The following is an 18,807-nucleotide window of genomic DNA, read 5'->3' on the forward strand; positions in this document are numbered from 1 at the left end:
TAGCTCGTGTCAAGTTGATACACACACACACACACACACACACACACACACACACACACACACACACACACAGCCAGTAAAATGGTGTGTAGTGTTTGAAGCCTCAAAGCCTGTCCTGAGTGACAATTCCTCTAGCAAGGCCACTCTCCTCCCCCCAAATATGGGGACACAATATTCAAATACCAGAGACTACAGGATGTAAGGAGTACAGAGACAGTTTTTGTTCAAATAGTTACAGAATTTATAGATTGGGTTACTGAAGTGAGAAAACTCATCTTGAATATGGAAAGTGCCAGCCATGGGCTGGGGTCATGGGCTAAAAACGAAAGGGAGACACTAAGCCAGGCTCCAGCATCATCTCTCCGATTCCTGACTGCAGATATTGCTGAGATTGGCTGCCTCAAGCTCCTGCCTCTCTGCCTCTGCACCTTGCTGGACCTGCAAACTTATTTAGATAAGTAGTTAACAAGGGCATGCCTATGAATCAACAGTGTGGTACTAGACAGTGGCATAGACACAGGCAGAAGATTACATGGTGGGGGGCTTTGTCTAAGCAGAGAACTGGAATCCACATGTATGTGGTGGCATGTGCTTATAGTCCCAACACTTGGGAAGCCAAGGCAGAAAAATAGAATTCAAGGCCAAGCTGAAGTGAGATCATGTCTCTAAACAAACAATAAAAGAGAAAGGGTAGATACAGACAGGCTTAGAGATAAATGATGTTAACTACATATATATATATATATATATATGTGTGTGTGTGTGTGTGTGTGTGTGTGTGTGTGTGTGTGTGTTTGTGTGTGTGTATATATATACATGTATATATATACATAAACACATACATATGAATGTATACAATGGATATGTATATTCTAAGAAACACAAATACATATGGTGGTAGTACCCATGTATGCATACATGTATGTAAGTCTTTGAGGTTTATATGATGATGGAGGAGAGAAAGTGGACAGAAGTGTTCTGGAATGTAGCCTTGGTCACATGGGAGTGAGATGAGATTGCTGTGAGGAAGCAACTGGGAGAAAGCAAAATGACGGTTGAATGATGACACCTGTGGGTATCAGCCATCCATGAAACATTTACCTCTGCCTGTCTGTGGATGTGTGAATGGTACCTGTGAGCTATACAGTCCATTCATAAGAATTTCCATCCATGGAGCTGGAGAGATGGCTGTGTGGTCAAGAGCAGTTGCTGTTCTGGCAAAGGACCCAGGCTCAGTTTCTAGCACCCACACAGTGGCTCACAAATACATGCACACAGTGTAAGTACCTACATGTAGGCAAATCACTCATTTAAATAAAACAAATCTTAAAAATATCTCCATCCATGTCTCCCCATGGATGTGTGGCTGATACCTAGGAGCTATGTAGATCATTCATGAGAATCCTCACTGGTGCCTGTCTGTGGTGTGTCACTCCAGCAAAGGCTACTAATGGCAGCTACCCATGGAAAGTGGGGCTCTAGAACTGGGACTACCACTCTGTAATGTTCCGAGTCTTTATGATGACTGCACTGGGGATAGAACCCTTTTTACTGTGGTTGGAGAAAGATGCTGTTTGGGGACTGTGTTCAGTCAGGTAGAGCATGGAGGGCGCTGTGATCCTGACCTCCTGTCTTGCCTCTCACAGTTCTGGACTGCTCACAGTTGACAGATGGACACAGATGGGCACAGATGGGCACTGTTGCTTCAGGACCGGTGCCTTTACAACTGCTGATCATTGAGAGAAACAGAAGACCTCACCATTCTCCCAGTGTGGCATGTGACATGTACATACACCTGTGAGGGACACACTCGCATGTGTGTGCAAATATGCACAGTAGCATTACACTTACAGGCACGCACATACCACACAGGTCTGCACCCACACAGAGCACATATACAGAATGCACACACACAGAGCCATTCTCTGCATTCCCCCAAATGCCCTGGATTCTCTGGAAAGATAAGGTCAAATTTCTGGTGGCATGTGGTTCCCAGGTCACACTACTGTCACAGTATTGACCCACAGTATTGACTCCCAATGTGGTATGGGAGGGCCTTTGTAGAAAGCCATGTTATGATGGGAGATGTCATTCTGTAACTATGTTTCTCTTATTGGTTAATGAATAAATCACTGTTGGCCAATAGGAAAGCAAGATAGGTGGGACTAGGAGACAAGGAAAACCCTGGGAGATATAGCAGAGAGGAGTCGAAGTGTAGGACACAAGAAAAGTAAGAGGTCCGGACCCACTCTCAGGTACATGGAAACACTTAGATTGATAGAAATGGGTTAATATTTAAGACAGAGCTAGCCAATAATAAACTCTAGTAACAGGTCAACAGCTGGAAGGGTGATGTGCCCATGGGCCTGGCTGGGGACAAGAGAAGCTTGAATCTATTACAGCTGCTGTCTCCTGCAGGGAGGGAAAAGGACAGGCTCAGGGCTTGGGTGTTGCTGTGCTGAGCACCAGGAATAAGGCTCAGGGGTCTGGCTCCTGGTTCCTTTTGCTCCTCACCTCATTCTCAGGGACTGCCAAGTGGGCGAGTAGACAGAGCCTTTCCATCAGCAAAGATTGTGCCAGGAAGCCTTGCTCTAGACGGGATTGTGGCCTCCACAGGGAAACAAAACCAGGGACATGAAGCGGTGCTTGAGTTTCAGTTAGCATTCTTCTCACCAAGGCCATTGTGGTGTAGGATAAACAGTGCTCACTGACCCACTGGGACCAAACCTTAGGGCAAATGGACCCAGGACAACGGCAGGCACACTGCACGGTGGGCAGAGCTCTGTTGCTGGAATATGCATGCAATAAGACAGAGCATACAGCTCAACCCGACCACCTTGGAGCTGGGTACTGAAAGGTTTCTGCACCCCGATAAGCCTCTCTGCCAATGCAGCAATCCAAAGGAGACCAAATCAAACTGAGTTTTTTGTTTTTTAAAGCCCATGTTTAATGGATAAAATGTTCCAGGATGGCCTTCCAGCACCCCCAGAGAGGAGACTGGAAAGAGAGACTGGAAAGCCACTGGGGGGGCAGTTGAAATACCCTGTGGTATTTCTGGGGGAGGGGGGTCATCATTTGGCAGGCTTTCTGAGATGCAGGAGGGAGATGGGGGGTGGGGCTTGGGTGGGACTTCCACCATAACATTCCAGACTCTGGGTCTATGGATGCCAGGGGCTGGGATGAAGCACCCACCAGAACAGGTAGCAACCCTTGGAGTAAGTTGATATTGCCTCTCCCACTCAAATACATAGCAGGGTAAACACCAGGCAGAGGAGGGAGGTTGCCATCTCTGCTGAGCCGTGACAAGCCTTAGGTGGTCCGTAAAGTCATGTACATCTGACCTTCTGTCCTCTAGGAAGCTGGCTGATTCCATAAAGCAGGGCTGGCTTGGCTTATTGGTGCACCTGCCTTCAGGGCTGGGTGGCAGACATAAATTAGTACAGGCTAGATTCCCAGGGGGGACTCAGGCAGCCATTCAGTCATGCAGGTGGCAGCAGCTGCTCACTGTCACAGCCTGTACTCCTGTCCATGTTGAACAGGAGGTGCCAAGATGTGCCCAGAAGGGGATCACAGGGCAGCTTCCTTTCCTGTGGTGGTAGCTGTAGGAGGGTAGCGTGAGGACAAGGGTCCAGTATGTTTGCTGGGGGTTAGGGGATACCTTTGAAGAGTCTGTACAGTCACCCCAGCCTCCATGACAGTGTGACACAGATGGTGGCTCACACAGCAGACATATATCCTTCCCAATCCTCTAGGGCCACCATCAGCAGAGTGAGTGCAGAAAGCCCATCCTCGGTCTAACCTTCTGTTCTGGACAGAACAGAAAGGCAGGAAAAAAAAAGTGAGGTGCTGTCTCTCTCTTTTAGAGCCTAGACACCCCTTTTGTGCCCCGGGATACCAGGACACCAGGCTTGATGGCCCCTGAGGCTTGTTCCCAGGCTCTTCAGGCTTCTTCCTGGTTCTGCTGCTTTTGGTCTTGAACCAAACTGCATTACCAGCACCTCAAGGAATCCACCTTGCAGATAGTCCGTCCTAGCTTTTTAACTTCCATATAATGCAAACCAATTCAATTGATAAATCTTTTCCTGACCAGCTATCTGGATATCTATGTACATTTCTAGTATCTATGTATATAACTATGAATCCATACCTGTACATCAATGTATCTATCTATAACATGTATCTTCCTATATATGTCCACTCGATTGGTTTTCTCTCTCTGACCAATATTCACCCTGTTTCCAAACATCACATTAGAATATATAGCTTCAATATCTGACTCACAGGAACACAAATATCCAGCTCAAAACAGGGGCCACTTGTGGGAAATCAGTGACCCTTCAGCTCTAATCCTCTCTGTCCTTCCTTATAGAAAATGCACTGCTTTTGGGAACATTAAGTGCTGAACAAGCAAAGAATAGCATCTATAGCAGAGAGTAGATGCCCTGGACCAGGAGTCTGTCAAGGACATTAGACTTTCTGGGCCTGAGCTGGGATGACTTGCTCTTGGCAGGTCTTTGGTCACAGTGATGAGAAAAGAAACAGATAAAACAGAAACGAACAAGAATAAAAACCCCAGAAGAAGAAAAATGAGCAGAGGGTGTAAAGAGGCAATTACAGAAGACAGAGACATCAAGAGCTTGGAAGCCTTTGGAGGTTAAAAGATTAAGATTTTAAGGTAATGGCTTTATACCCATCTGTGGTAGTTTGAATGTAAGTGGCACTATTAGGGGGTGTGGCCTTGTTGGAGTAGGTGTGGCCTTGTTGAAGGAAGTGTGTAATTGTGGGGGCGGGCTTTGAGGTCACCTATGCTCAGAGTATGGCTAGTGTTACAGACCACTTCCTGTTGCCTCTGGTTCGAGATGTAGGACTCCCAGCTCCTTCTCCAGCACCATGTCTGCCAGGGTGCTGCCATGTCCTACTATAATGATAATGGACTGAACCTCTGAACTTTAAGTCACCCAGGTAAATGCTTTCCTTTATAAGAGCTGCAGTGGTCATAGTGCTTCTTCATAGCAATAGAAGCCTTAATAAAACACTCCCAAGCTCTCACATGACACCCATGGAACTTGAAAGTACTTGAAGAGGGTGATGTTGCTTGCTGAGGGGTAGAAGCTCTCCCCATGGGGAGGAATGTTAACTGCCTTCTTTCTTCCTAGCAAGTCATCAACATTGATGGAAATTCACATCCTCTCACTGAGGCTCTGGGAAGTCAGCAACCTGAGGACCCACTCAGCTTGAGCTATAATACTCCTTTCCCCAAAGAGTGCTTAGCACCCCGAGTCCTCCACCTGCATGGGAAAAGAAGGGACTACCTTCTCTTTGGAGTCCAGATGAAGCCATTATGAGTCTTAGATGCTGAACACGGAGCTCCATGCTGGCTTGGAGTCAGCCCTGAGAATTTTCAGAAACTCAGGGCAACTGAGAGGCTGTACTAGAAAATGAGAAATGGGGGAGACATGGACTCAGCCTCCAAAAGAGGTAAGTTCCAGAAACGACAGCCCCATAATTCCAGAACAAGCTAAGAAGCCTGATTTGTAACAAGGTCCCAAAGACCAGCTATGAGGCTCCCCAACAGCAGGTCAAGGTAAAACAACCTGTGCTGTGATTGACAGGCAGGGGCAGTGTACCACATAGGGCCTGAAGTCCAGGGTGAACAGAGCCTTCTGCAGGCTCCAGTAGCCCTGCTGGTTCTTGTCCACATGCTGCCTGCACAATTGGTTCTGGATTTTCTCCTTCTTCACATTTTCCATGATGTCCCCATCTTCCTATGATGCTGAGATGACAGTAGTGCAGTCCATCATAAGGCTCCACCTCAAAGTCCCAGACTCCATCAAACCCGTAAACTTCCTTCACCGGTGAGCATGAGGTGGGATGGAGTCTATTAGGAACCGGCAGGAACACCGGATAGGCATATGTCTTCAGGCCTTCACATTGGCCTCCACACCTGGCAGTCACAGTGTACAGGTTTGACCCACTCAATGCTACTGGTCTCAAGTGGTGTTTGTAAGACATCTTTTTGGATTGGTTCCCACCACTGAGTCCTTGGTCACCTGGCAGTGATACCACTTCCTAAGATCGCTCATTGGTAAATAGAGCCCCTGGCTGGCAGTCCAAGACCAGAGTCACTGGTATGAGATCTTCAGTAGATTCCTACATACCTCACATCTCACACTTGCAGTCTGTTATGATAAAGCGTGGGGGGAACCTTGTGTGGGTGACCTTGGTGGATTCCATGGTGGGTGAGGTTGACCGAGGCAGAGGGACAAATATGCCAGGCAGACAGAGCTTAAGTGATAAGTTTTATTAGAAAGGGGAGGGAAGGGGGATGGAGAGAGAAAAGAGGTGAAGAGACAGAGAGACAGAGGACAGAAGAGAAGAGGGAGACAGGAGAAGTCCTGTCTGCCCCAGGGGAACAGCAGGAAGAGAGGATAAGAGGGCAGGGGTCTTTCTTTTAGAGGGGTCCTTTGCACCTGTGTGCAGACTAGGCAATCATGGAACCCTGGGCTGATCAGGGTACTGCCTGAGTGCATTCTGCCAGATGACAGGGGCAGGCCAGCATCATGACTGAGTCCTTACACAGTACCCTCAGAGCATCCTGAAGATCCATGCTTCTGTCCTTTATCCTCACACCAAGACCAGCCCTGGGGAAGCAGGTCACTCCATCCCTCCAGTTCTTTATTCTCTGGAAGCACCAGCTTCTTGGATATTTTAAGCCTCCCTACCCCCAGTCACTTGACCACCTCCCTCCTTCTCATTTCTGTTTTCTCTTTGTCCCTTTCACCCTTCTCTTTTTAAGTTAAAAAAATTACATAGAATATACTGCTCTCCCCCCTACCGAAGTGGGAAAAAAGAACCCACACAAATAAGATGTTAGGAAGCTCAAGTGGGCAATTTGGGCCCATTTAGTGTGAACTCACTCTTTTCTGTGCCCACACAGCCCACTCCCTGCCAGGACTTCTTTATTCCCAAGGCCCCTGCTGGGCCCCACGTGAAATGCAGATACAGACAGAGTGACCCCAAAGCAGGATCAAACACCTTTTATTGATGCATCCCCATTTCAGCCCACTGTTCACAAGGAACAAGAAAGAAAGTATCTTGGGAAAGACACAAAGAAACAAAAAAGGAAATACATGATAACATGGGTCCTAGATGGATATTTTTACCCAGGTCTTGCTTGTGTGGCTAATCTGAGTTCTGTTTGTGGTTGAGAATTCTGGGTCATCTGTTTGGACCTACAGCTGGAAGGCACCAGCAGATACATTCAGCGGTGAAGCCTTGGCACCCAATGACAAATCAAGTGTCATCTCACCTGGATTCTCAAGCAGAGGCTGTCCAGAAGAAATGCTGGGAGTCTTCTATCTCAGGAGAGAATTGTCAGTGCAGTGTTTGGTTACTTCACATTTCATCCGGTGTCTCTTTTGCCTTGGCCTTGGGACTTGGGAAACAGTGACTAGTTACCATGGTCCATCAATACCACCAAGAATCCTTAGCCACTAGAGGCTGACGGCCACAAGAGGGCAGTGTCTGGCTTCCCAGATCTGCTCCTTGGTGACAGTTTCCTGCTTCCTCCAGGTACATTGTCCCTTTGCCTTTCTGCCTAACCCTTCAACAAGCCTTACCAAATCTGCCAACCATTCAAAAGATGCAGCCGAGCTGTGTGCCTGCTTGCTTCCGGCAGGTAGAACAATGAACCTGGAACTTCTCAGCCTCCGGCAAATCCTGTATGTGCCGCAGACAGGGGTGATTTGTACTGGGAGTCTTTTCCTCCTGGACTTTCAGAGTATCATTGTGTAAGTTCCAGAGCCAGGGTGGGGCAATGGGAGGAGGCATGGTCCCCCAAACACAGCACCACCCCTCAGGGTTTGGGTACATGTTCCTGTGATCATTTCCTTTATGGAAAACGTTGATCCTTTCACACCCAAACTAGTTTTATTTTCTTTTCCTTTTCTCCCGATGTTGTCATTGCAACAAGATGATGCTCCCAGCCTAGAGGGGACCAGGCACACAAGAGGCAGATGAATCGGGGCTCAGGAGCATTTTCGGCACTGAGTGGCAGCCTTGGGGTCATCAGCTGGTGACTTGGCAAACATTTAATTACTTAGAGCAAATAAGATGAAGGAAAAGCCAATTAACAGAAAGATGATCTTCAACAGCTGGGAACCAACTCCCCAAAGAGCCAACTGGTTTCCTAGTGAAATGCCGGATGTGTGTAGGGTGCACCAGACCAACAGGTAGCATGGTGGCCCTGCTCTTCTTTCTCACATCGACTAGTCATCCTGTTGCTGGGCTTCACTCTTTTTCTCACATCGACTAGTCATCCTGTTGCTGGACTTCACTCTTGAGAACTTGACTGGCTGACAGGGCCTGGCATTGCCACATCTGGGGAGGGTTGCCTCCAGCACCCTACCTCTCCCAGCATGGGCTTGCTTGGAGGATGCAGGCTCATAGCTCCTGGAATGCAGGCGAGCACCTGGTGGAGCACTGAGAGTGGAGAGGACTCTGCTGGGGTTGATCTGTACATCTCAGAGCAAGGAGGGCTTTGCTCTGCGGCTGGAGGCAGAGTGTGGGCACAGGAGCAAATTTCCATGCTGACAGCAATGCCTGGAGTGGGCTGCTGGACCAAGGAAGGTTAATGAGGTTTAGTAAGGATCAGGAGAAACAAATAGGCCGAATAGATGTTTATTCAGGGAGAAATCACTTACAACACAGACAGATGAACACCAGCACATGCCTCCGGATGTTCTCCTGTCCCCGAACTGCAAGCAAGAGAGTGCTCCCGGAGCCCCTTCCTCAGACTGTTTCCCCAGGTAACATCAGTCCCTGTCCCCACCCCCAATAGGTGTGGTCTGTGCCACAGGTGTGGACAAAGTGAATATCTCACTGCAGAAGGTCTCGGGAGGGGAGGCAGTGTGAGGACGAGCCAGGTAAGGAAGTGATGCAGCCACGATCCAAGTGTTCCAGTTTCACTTCTGTTGTACAAAAATCAGCACAGGGGGCAAATGCTTATTTGTCTTTAATTCGAAGGTACAGTCTATTGTTGCAAGGGAGTGAAGGGAAGAGCTCAAGCAGTTAGTCACGTCACACTCTCAGCCGAGAGCAAAGAGAGAACAAATGCATCCTCGCTTGCCCTTAGCCAGATCTCCCCTCTCATACTGCTCAGGACTCTTCTTAGGGAATGCTGCTGCCCATAGTGGGCTGAGTCTTCTTCATCGATTAACAATCACCGCAATTCCCCCAAAACTAACCTGTTCTAGATAATTCCTCTCAACAGTGTGTGTCCACTTCTACCAATCCCCACCTTATTTTATGAGTCAGGGTCTCACCTCCTGTTTTCATCTTTTAAAATTTATTTTACATATCAACCGCAGTTTCTCCTCCCTCCTTTCCTCCTGTCCCCTCCCCCAACTTCCTACCTCCCCATCCACTCCTCCTCTGTCTCCATTTAGATGGAGTAAGGTCTCCCATGGGAATCAACAAAGCCTGGCACATCAGTCTGAGGCGGAACCAAGCTCCTCCCCTCTGTCAGTGTCTGCTGTTTGATAACTCAGTGGCATTTTCTAGGACATCCTCAGAAAACTAGCGCAAAACCTGGGGCACAGTGGTCACTATGACCAAGCAACAGAGTAAGAATCCGTGTTTCCCTGTAACTGCCACCCCTTCTTGGTGAAGTAGGCCCTTTGATGCCTTCTGGAGGTTAGTTAGCACTTAGGCCCGCTATGGGAATCGACAACTCTAACAAGATCCCGGGAGTAGTAGAGTAAGAGTCAGGTAGAATTCCTCCAGGACAGAAGAAATTCTCTTCCCTTCCCCTTCTCCTCTTCTCCCCTTCTCTCTCTTCCCTCTTCTTCCCTCCCCCCTTCTCTCCTTCCCTTCACCCCTTTCTACTGAGGGAAGAGGCACTTTGCACCATATAAGGACCATGATGGCATATTAATATGGACTTGGCGGTTTAAAGTCATGGACAATTGTTCTCTGTATTCTCAATGCCAGGAGGCTAAAGTTAGGAACCATCAGAGCCAGTCCCTCCTGAAAACACCAAGGGAGTGGACCGTGATGCCTCCTTACCAGCCTCCAGCAGCTCAGCCACCCTTGCTGTCCTTAGATTGTGGACTCAACTTTTCCATGTCTGCTGGTTTCTCTGTGTGTCCACTTCTCAAACCTCACCTTGATTTGCTCTTGCAAAGACAGCAGCCATTGGATGGTAGTTCCAGCCTACACCGATCATGATCTCATCTCAAATTACTTAATGTGTCTATAACAGTGAATCAGATATCAATTTACATGTTGTGGGAGTTAGGACTTGGCTATCTATGCCTCCTCAGGGTACAGACTATATATTACACATGTAATTATGCATGCTACATTACACATACGGATTTACTTCATGTTCTAAGACTGCACCCACTGCTTAGCTGTTCTGATATATATATATATTAGCAATGGATAGTTTCATATTCTAAGATGGCAGGACCTGAGCCAGCAGGCTCCATTTCTGCTCTGAGCATTAGAGTGAGGACCATAGAGTACAGATTTAACTTTCTATGTTGTGCACACCCTTCTGGAAGCTGGGCTCCTGGGCTCCACTTCCCTTTTGTAGAATCTCCTTTCTCAGGAGAAGCTGTCAGATCTTTGAAAGCATGTATGGATCTGACCTAGGTCCTCTGCGTATATGTTACGGTTGTGTAGCTTGGTGTTGAGCTTGGCGCTCAACAGTGGAAATAGGGGTGTCTCTGACTCTTTTACCTGTTTTTGGAACCCTTCCCCTACTGGTTGCCTCATCCAGCCTTAATACTAGGGGATGCGACCAGCCTGATTGTAACTTGTTATGCCATATTTGGGTGATATCCCTGAGAGGCCTGGTCTTCTCTGAAGGGAAACAGAGGAGTGGCTCTGCAGGAAAGGGGAGGTGTGTAGGTTGGGGGGCGGGGAGGGAGACTGGGAGGAGAGGAGGAAAGGGAAACTGTGCTCAGGATGTGATGCATGAGAGAAAAATAAATAAAAACAACATGAGAAACAAAATGAAAACAAAAAACAAGTGGAAAAAAATTGGAATGCTCTCTGATCTGGAAGGAAATGAGTAGAAGCCAGTTGGGAGCAGAGGCCTTAGCTGAGAGCAGATGAAATAATCAAAGGCCAATGACCAGGTCTGTGCCCAGTGACCTTTCAGGCTCTTCTAAGTGCCTTCATTTATATAAACATGTTCTTTGTTGCCTACGACAGAATACATTCAGCAAACCCAGTCTCTATTCCTGACATCTGGATGTGGACATGTCTGCTTCTTGGGTGCCAAAATGTTCAGGGCTCTGGAGATAAGTGGCAGAGGACATAAGACCCCCAGCAGGTGAGTTCCAAGGTCCATAGAAGAGTCAATGTCACAGAAGAGGAGGAGAAGGGATGGGAAGTGTGTGTTGTGTTGGAAAGTAATGTTTTGTGGGAAAGCAACACTATCCAGTGCAGAAGCCAAAGCCAAATGAAAGGCTCGAACCAGAGTGAGCCAGAGGGACATCACGTAAGGACATACACTGGGAAAATGCTGTAATGAACCCATTGCTTTGTCTGCTAACTGGAAATATTATTTAAAACCACACAAGCCATGTGTGCATCCACATATCACATAGGATTTGGCCAAAGTAAGAACAACTATTGGCAAATTGCTAATGCCATTTGAAAGGGAATATGACTTTGGAAAGTTTTAGCTTGACATGTCCCTTGAAGTTAGATTTAGACCTGGCTTTTGGATTGACATAATGTAATGTTTTAGTGACAAGGGAAAGTAATTGACCATGTTTAAGTAAAATCAGATTAGAAAAATCAATTACACTTAACGTCTGTTCCTGTAAGACTGCATGCTCCTGCGACCACATCCCCCTCACTGTGCTGTCCGTGGAAGTGAGAAATGGTGGGTCCTAGCAAATACAAGAAAAGGAAACAAAAAGAAATACTTATTATGGAAATGCTTACACATACTGCTTAGAATACTTGGGCTTGACACTCAAAATTATAGGAACCGGTCCTGAAAAGCCATTTGTAAGTGACCAAAACCAGGTTTTAAAAGTTATTCTTTACCCAGGAGTGAGGTAAAGACCAGTCTGGGCTGCTTTCAGGGAAGAAGGAGAAGAAGGAGAAGGAGAAGAAGAAGAAGGAGAAGGAGAAGGAGAAGGAGAAGGAGGAGAAGGAGAAGGAGAAGGAGAAGGAGGAGAAGGAGAAGAAGAAGAGAAGAAGGAAGAAGAAGCTCATTATTAGTAAAAAGAAAAAAAAAAAAAAAGCCTAGCCTACTATGAATTTTGTCAAAGATTAAGAAACCCCTCCATTAAGGAGTTTAAAATAAAACCTGACTTGACATATACCAATGTAAAAATGAGCCAAAGTGCCTTTTAAATAACTTATGCTTATTTTAAAACTGCCACTTTCAGAATTGCTGTGCCCCAAGTCTTCAGAAGCACCGTCTCTGTAATTCAGTGCTGTTGTTGTGAGCTATGTCTTGTGCTAAGCACAATATTTCAGAAATTGAGAAACTGTTCCAAGCTATCTAGAAAAAAAATGTTTAGGCATCTTTACAATGAGATTGTGCATGAAGAAAAAAGCCCTTCACCTCAGTGGATGCTCTGTTAGACTCAGCTCAGTTATATTTCATCCATTTGTACAGAGCAGACCCGTACGTGCTGCAGAGTTTCCACTTAGCAAATCACAAGGAAGTCAAAGCACAGAAAACCCAAGGGCATGACACAGCAGAAAGCCGCCCCAACACATCTCAGAGGATGACACACAGGGAAGCCCGAAGAAATCCCTACTACTGCCAGGCAGAGAACACCAGGGCCGTAACAGATGATCCAGGCACAGACATTTCATTTATTGATTTGAAAGGCTTGCTTTCTAAAAAAATTGTCATTTCCCCCTGGAGGATGGGGTAGGTTTATACACACATGCACTAACCATTTTCCAGTGACACTTCCTTCTGTCTTTTAGGGTTGCATGCATTTTGTTTTCTGAGGACGGCAGAATATATTAGAAAGGAATAATCACTAAAGTGTCAAGAGTGAATTGTGGGGGCTGGTTTAAAAGTTCTCAGGAAACTATGACATTTAGCTAGCACCCCATTCTACCACTGTCACAATGGCGACTCTGTCAAACCAAGCAGCAAGATTAGGGCAGCTCTGATCTCAGCCAATCTCATGTCACCACCAGCTATTGCCGAAGATGTAGTGACACAAATTGGCTGCAGGGCTACCAAGCAGGGATGTCCCACCTCTGCAGGGGGAGTGGCAAAGTGCTCTCCATCCCACAGTGTACGCCTCAGAGACCCAAGAAGCCATTATGCTTGACCCCTGCCCTAGATAGGGTGACTATGTCTGCGGCAAAACACCATGACCAAAAAGCAGGTTGGGGGAGGAAAAGGTTTACTTGGTTTTCACTTCAGTCTCACTGTTCATCACTGAAGGAAGTCAGGGCAGGAACTCAAATGGGCAGGAACCTGGAGGCCAGATCTGATGCTGGGGCCATGGAGGGGTGCTGCTTACTGGATTGGTCCCTATGGCTTTGTTATGGAATCCAAGACCACCAGCCCAGGCATGGCATCACCCACATGGACCTGGTTGTTCTCCATCATGTCCTCCATCATGTCCTAATTAAGAAAGTGCCCTACAGGTTTGACTGTAGCAAGATTTCATGGAGACTTTTTTTTTTTTTTTTTTAATTGAGGGTCCCTCCTCTTAGGCAACTTTAGTGTGTGTCAAGTTGACATAAAAGTAGCCAGCATAACCCCTTGGTCCCTTCTGATTTTGTTCAGAGTGTTATGGTCTTGACTACAATCTTGCTTCCTCTAGGATCTGCACTCTCTTAGAGACCCCTGATTTCATCTGTTTGGCCAGCACACTTAACTCCCAAGCTAAACTAGCTCATTATTTTTCCAAATGTCAACACTTTTCGGCTTTCATTGGCCACATGCTGTGGGTTAGATGGGTGCTAGGGTTTAGTGATACTTAATATTGTGAGAGTCAAAGGCTGTAAAAAAAAATAGTGGGTCAGAACATAGTAAAACAGAAACAAACAAACAAATAAATGCAGAACTGTAATTCCAAGTCCTCCACGGCGGATTCCCAAAGCTGCAATAGGGGAAGCTCCACCCATGTACCCAACTGTGTTAGCATGGAGTAGCCTCCCCCGGATGTTTCCCAGACACCATGGAAGCCTGGATTCTGTACTGATCTAGTGTTGGGAAAATGTCTGTACTCACATATGCCCACGTGAACTGTCAAGTGGTCTCACGAGAAGTACCACCAAGTTGCAGGAAGCCACAGCAGGATGACCTTGGCTTTGACTCAGTCGATTTTGGCGAAGCCACAGCCTTGACTCTCTGTGGAGTGCATCAAGGAGACGTAATGGTCACAGTCACACCATTGGGACACAAGTTCTATTTCCTCACAGAGCTAATCCCACATGCTGTCATGTAACACGAATTAATAAATGACCCAGAGACTGATATTGGGGTTCAAGCTTCAAGCTGAATACCAGAAAGGCACTAGCTGGCACTAGCTCTTACCTCTACCTCAGGCTGAATGGGCTGATCCTGTCTCCACGAGCTCTCACCAAGCCTCAGACTGTAACTTCTCCTCAGCGTGGCTGGAGAACGAATACCTCTCCTTCTATCTTATATACTTCCCTAATGTTGGGATTAAAGGTGGGAGCTATAATTCTCTTTTAGACTGATTCACTCTTGTTTAGATCTGGCTGGCCTTGGACTCACAGAGATCTGTCTACTTCTTAATCTCGAGTCCTAGGATTAAAGGTGTGTACCACCACCTCCTAGCTTATGGCTGCTGGGATTAAAGATGTGTATCACCACTGCCACAACTGCCTGTTCTCTGTAGCTTGAGGCTGACTTTGCTTTCTGAATCCTCAGGCAAGCCTTAGTAAATCATAAATAATATATCAATATACTGTCAGAAGGGCTCTGCTGCGATACTGGTGTCAATCCCTACACACAGAGCAGCTTCCCGTGCCATGCTGGACAGCCTCTGAGATGAGGTCTATGAACAAAGTCCTTGGAGGTGAGACGAGCAAGGAGCTATGAGCACCCACCGCGGGGACAGTGAGGGTGTGGCTCACAGCCTTGATGGGAACAGGCACAGCCTCTTCCATATGTACTGGAGATCTCTCTTTCACTCAGCCATGCACACACCTCACTTGTTCAGTTCAAGTCTCCCGCTGAGGAAGTGTCTGGCTTGCACAAATATCTAGAACTTGAGTGATATGATCTGAGCTGGCTTCACCTGTTCCTAGGAGTTACCCACAGGACCGCAGTTCAAACTCCCACTCGTCCTGTTTGTGAGAGAACACCAGTACCATGGACAGGCAGTGTGGCTGGCTGATGTAATGCACAGGACTGGGTGTCAATGTGGGGATGTAATTATAGCACTGCATTGTTTTTTAATTACTAGGCTTCTAATCATGGTCTTCTTATAGCCTGTTGCTGCACCATACCTTGCCAGTGCTGTGAGACGAATCTGTCAAGCTCATACACTAGACTTTGGTCCCAAAGCGCTTTCCCTCCAAGCTTTGTGTAATGTGATATGCATTTAGTTAAGAAACTGCGCCTGAGGAAACAAACCCAGGTTCAGGAAGTGAATTGACTCATCAGAATCCTACGGATAAACGGGCTTTCCTGCTAGCAACCCAGGGTCTTCTTTAACGGTTTACAATTATTTCTCTAAAAGCCATGAAGTTCAATTTTGGTAGATGGCTCAAACACAGAAACTGAAAAGTTGGGAACTAAACCTTGGATCATAAAATGATGAACTTTAATAAATGACTCTTGCAGGAATAGTATGTGTATGGTGGGCGTAGCAGCAGAGGGCTCATGTGAGGCTTGCTAAGATGCCCATTGTCCAGTCACCTTCTTTTTTTCTGTAGGGGATCAATTTGTTAGCTTTGTGGAAGTGAGATTCCAGGAACTGGCCAGGCTTCCTTCTCACACTGGGCTCCACAACAGGCATGACCTTAAGAGGGGTAGAGTGATGTCCAACGAGAACACAACAGTGTGGTCAGCATGTAGTGGACATGGTACACCTAACTGCCCTGCCTTGGCGCAGACCACGGGGAAGGTGGCTTCTGGAGGACAGAGTCTTAGCAATGTTTGTACTTTAAACGATCTCCTACTGCTTTCAAAATTTGAAAAATTACCCATTTTAGTCTTTCTAAAATTTTAATTAAAAACTCACTTTGGTGTGTGTGGTATTGCACACTTGTGTGGAGTCCAAAGACTCATGCTTGGTGTCTGTCCTTGACTGTTGTTGGCCTTATTGTTTTGTGAGAAGGTCTCTTAGTGAACTTGAAGCTCGATGATTAATCAGTGACACTGGCTGGCCAATGAGCTTCGGGGGATCTGCCTGTTTTGCCCCATTCCCTTCTAGGCCACACTTAGAGGCACATGCTACTGTGCATGGCTTCTAGCGTGAGCTTTGAGGATCTGAATGAAGCTTTTCAAGCTCGCATAGCAGACACCTCACTGACTGAACCCTCTCACTACCTGAAAATGGCATTTTAAAACAAACAAATAATTGATTTGCCCCCTAGATTTATACAAAAATAACACAAATGCAATGCAAAATAAATTAAACTTCAGGTGCCAGAAAGAGACAAGTTGAGTGTGATGCCTTCCCACTTGGTGGCTGGAAGTCAAACAGGGCCATTGGGGTGATTCCAAGTCTAGAATAGTCCACCTGGGAACAATGAGGGGAACATTCTTCATTCTCAACAAACAAAACTCAGTCACCCAGGTGTGCATGTGTATCTATCTCTTCCTGAAAGAGCTTGTTTAGAGATTTTCCCTCTCGGTATCGGAAGAGCAATTTGTGTCCTAAGTCTTCAAGGTCCACAGCTGAAGCAACACTGTAACAACCAACAGCCACAGGTACAAAGACCATGAGTCAAAAGTCGGTATTCAGGACGGAGAAGTCTACACACTTACTGCTACCCAGTTTCTGTTGATCACGGCTGCTTTGGAGGAACCTGAGCAGGCAGGGCACTCTTAGTATCTTGTCCTTTTAGCACAGCAGCTGCTTTGTATATTTGGGGAGAATAAGAAAGTTGTAAGAAGGCTCTGGCTGTAGCTGAGTCGATAGAGTGCTTGCCTAGTATACACGAAGCTGTGTCCAAGCCCTAGCTCTGAATACGCTGGGCAAAGTGATGTATGTCTGTAATTCTAGCACTTGGGAGCTGGAGGCACAGCGATTAGGAGTTCAAAGCTAGTCTCACCTACATAGCGAGATTGAGGGCCAGCTAGGAATACATGAGACCTTGTCTCAAAAGGAAAAGCGATAGGAAGTAAAATGACAATATGGGGTATATTTGGTTGGCCCCCAGGCACACTGGGACGAACCAGTCTCTGGCCTTTGAGATGAGTTTTTCTGGGTCCCCAAGTATCTTTGTACAATGAGAAGCCCCCCAAAACTGTTCAAGAAGCTGATTCTCTCTTCATAGTTGGAAGACCGAAGTGGCAGCATTTGAGCACTACCTGCCAGTCATACAACCATGCTTGCTGGGAAGGTTCTAGTTGGCTCCCTGGAACCATTTTAGTTGTTCAGGTGTTTGCAAGTCTGGGCTCCTAAGATATGCTTCCATCCTATAAAATGTTGGCCCAACACGTGTTTTGGTGTTGACAGTGTCTGAAATATTAACACTTTAAACGCAGATGAAAAACTTCCAGTGGGGTTGGAGAGCTGGCTCAGTGGCTAAGAGCACTGTGGGCTGTTCTTCCAGAGGTCCTGGGTCTGATTCTTAGCACCTGATGGTGGCTCAATTGGACCTGTGAGTCCAGGGGGACTCGATATCCTCTAATGGTTTCTGAAGGTACCAGGTATGCATGTGATGCACAGACATCCATACAGGCGAAACATCTACATACATTAAAAGAGATATACACACATACAGACAGAAAGACAGGAAGATGGAGGAAGGGAGGAAAGAAGGAAGGAAGGGAGGGAGGAAGGAAGGAAAGAAGGCAGGCAGACTGACTTCTAGTAGAAGGCTAGGTCACGACAATTGATTCTGGAGGCTGGGTGTCAGGTATGCATGGTTTTATTTAAAATGTGTCCAATAAGATTTTCCACTTGGAATGAACATTTTTGCCTCTTTCTGCATGTCATCATAAACATCATCTCGTTTCATGGGGTTTCTTAGAAAGTTCTAGGTGATTTAACAGAAGAGCAAAATGAAAGTGTGGGGCGATTAAATAACAGGACATTTACACCACAGTGAGGGCGCTCTTGCCTCAACCTCAGGGACACACAAGTGACTAGTGGGTGAAGTATCAGACCGGGTCATGCAAGTACTCCTTGTGTCACTTGTTGTCCTTTGGCAGTTCTGGTGTCTCCTGTTGCTAGCAGGGAAGACAAAATGAGTCCGATGACCTCAGCAAATGGGCAAATGTCTTTTGGTGGCTGAGAGGAGATGCACACAGCCGCATGGTTGTCAGAGCATTCCCTAACATCTGAAGAGAATGTTCCCCTGGCTAGTCTGCCGCACTGAGCCCCTGGGGGATGCACCTTATGTTCCGAACCCCCCGATGGCTGCAGCACCTCCTGCCTCTCACATGGCACTGATTTATCTGTGAACAGCAGCACAGCAAGGTAAGCGCGGGAGACCGTTTTAATCAAGTGGCAGTTGTAGTTCTAAATCAGCACTAGAACCTGGCAATGTTAGATTTGTGTTTTTCATGAGCCAAAAGTCAGAGCATGAATGAGGTCTGAATGTCATCACAGCAGACCACAGGCCACAGAAAGAAAAAAAGACACATCTCCAAGTGATGTC

Source organism: Phodopus roborovskii, unplaced genomic scaffold (genome assembly GCF_943737965.1).
Source record: "Phodopus roborovskii unplaced genomic scaffold, PHOROB, whole genome shotgun sequence".
NCBI classification, from domain to species: domain Eukaryota; kingdom Metazoa; phylum Chordata; class Mammalia; order Rodentia; family Cricetidae; genus Phodopus; species Phodopus roborovskii.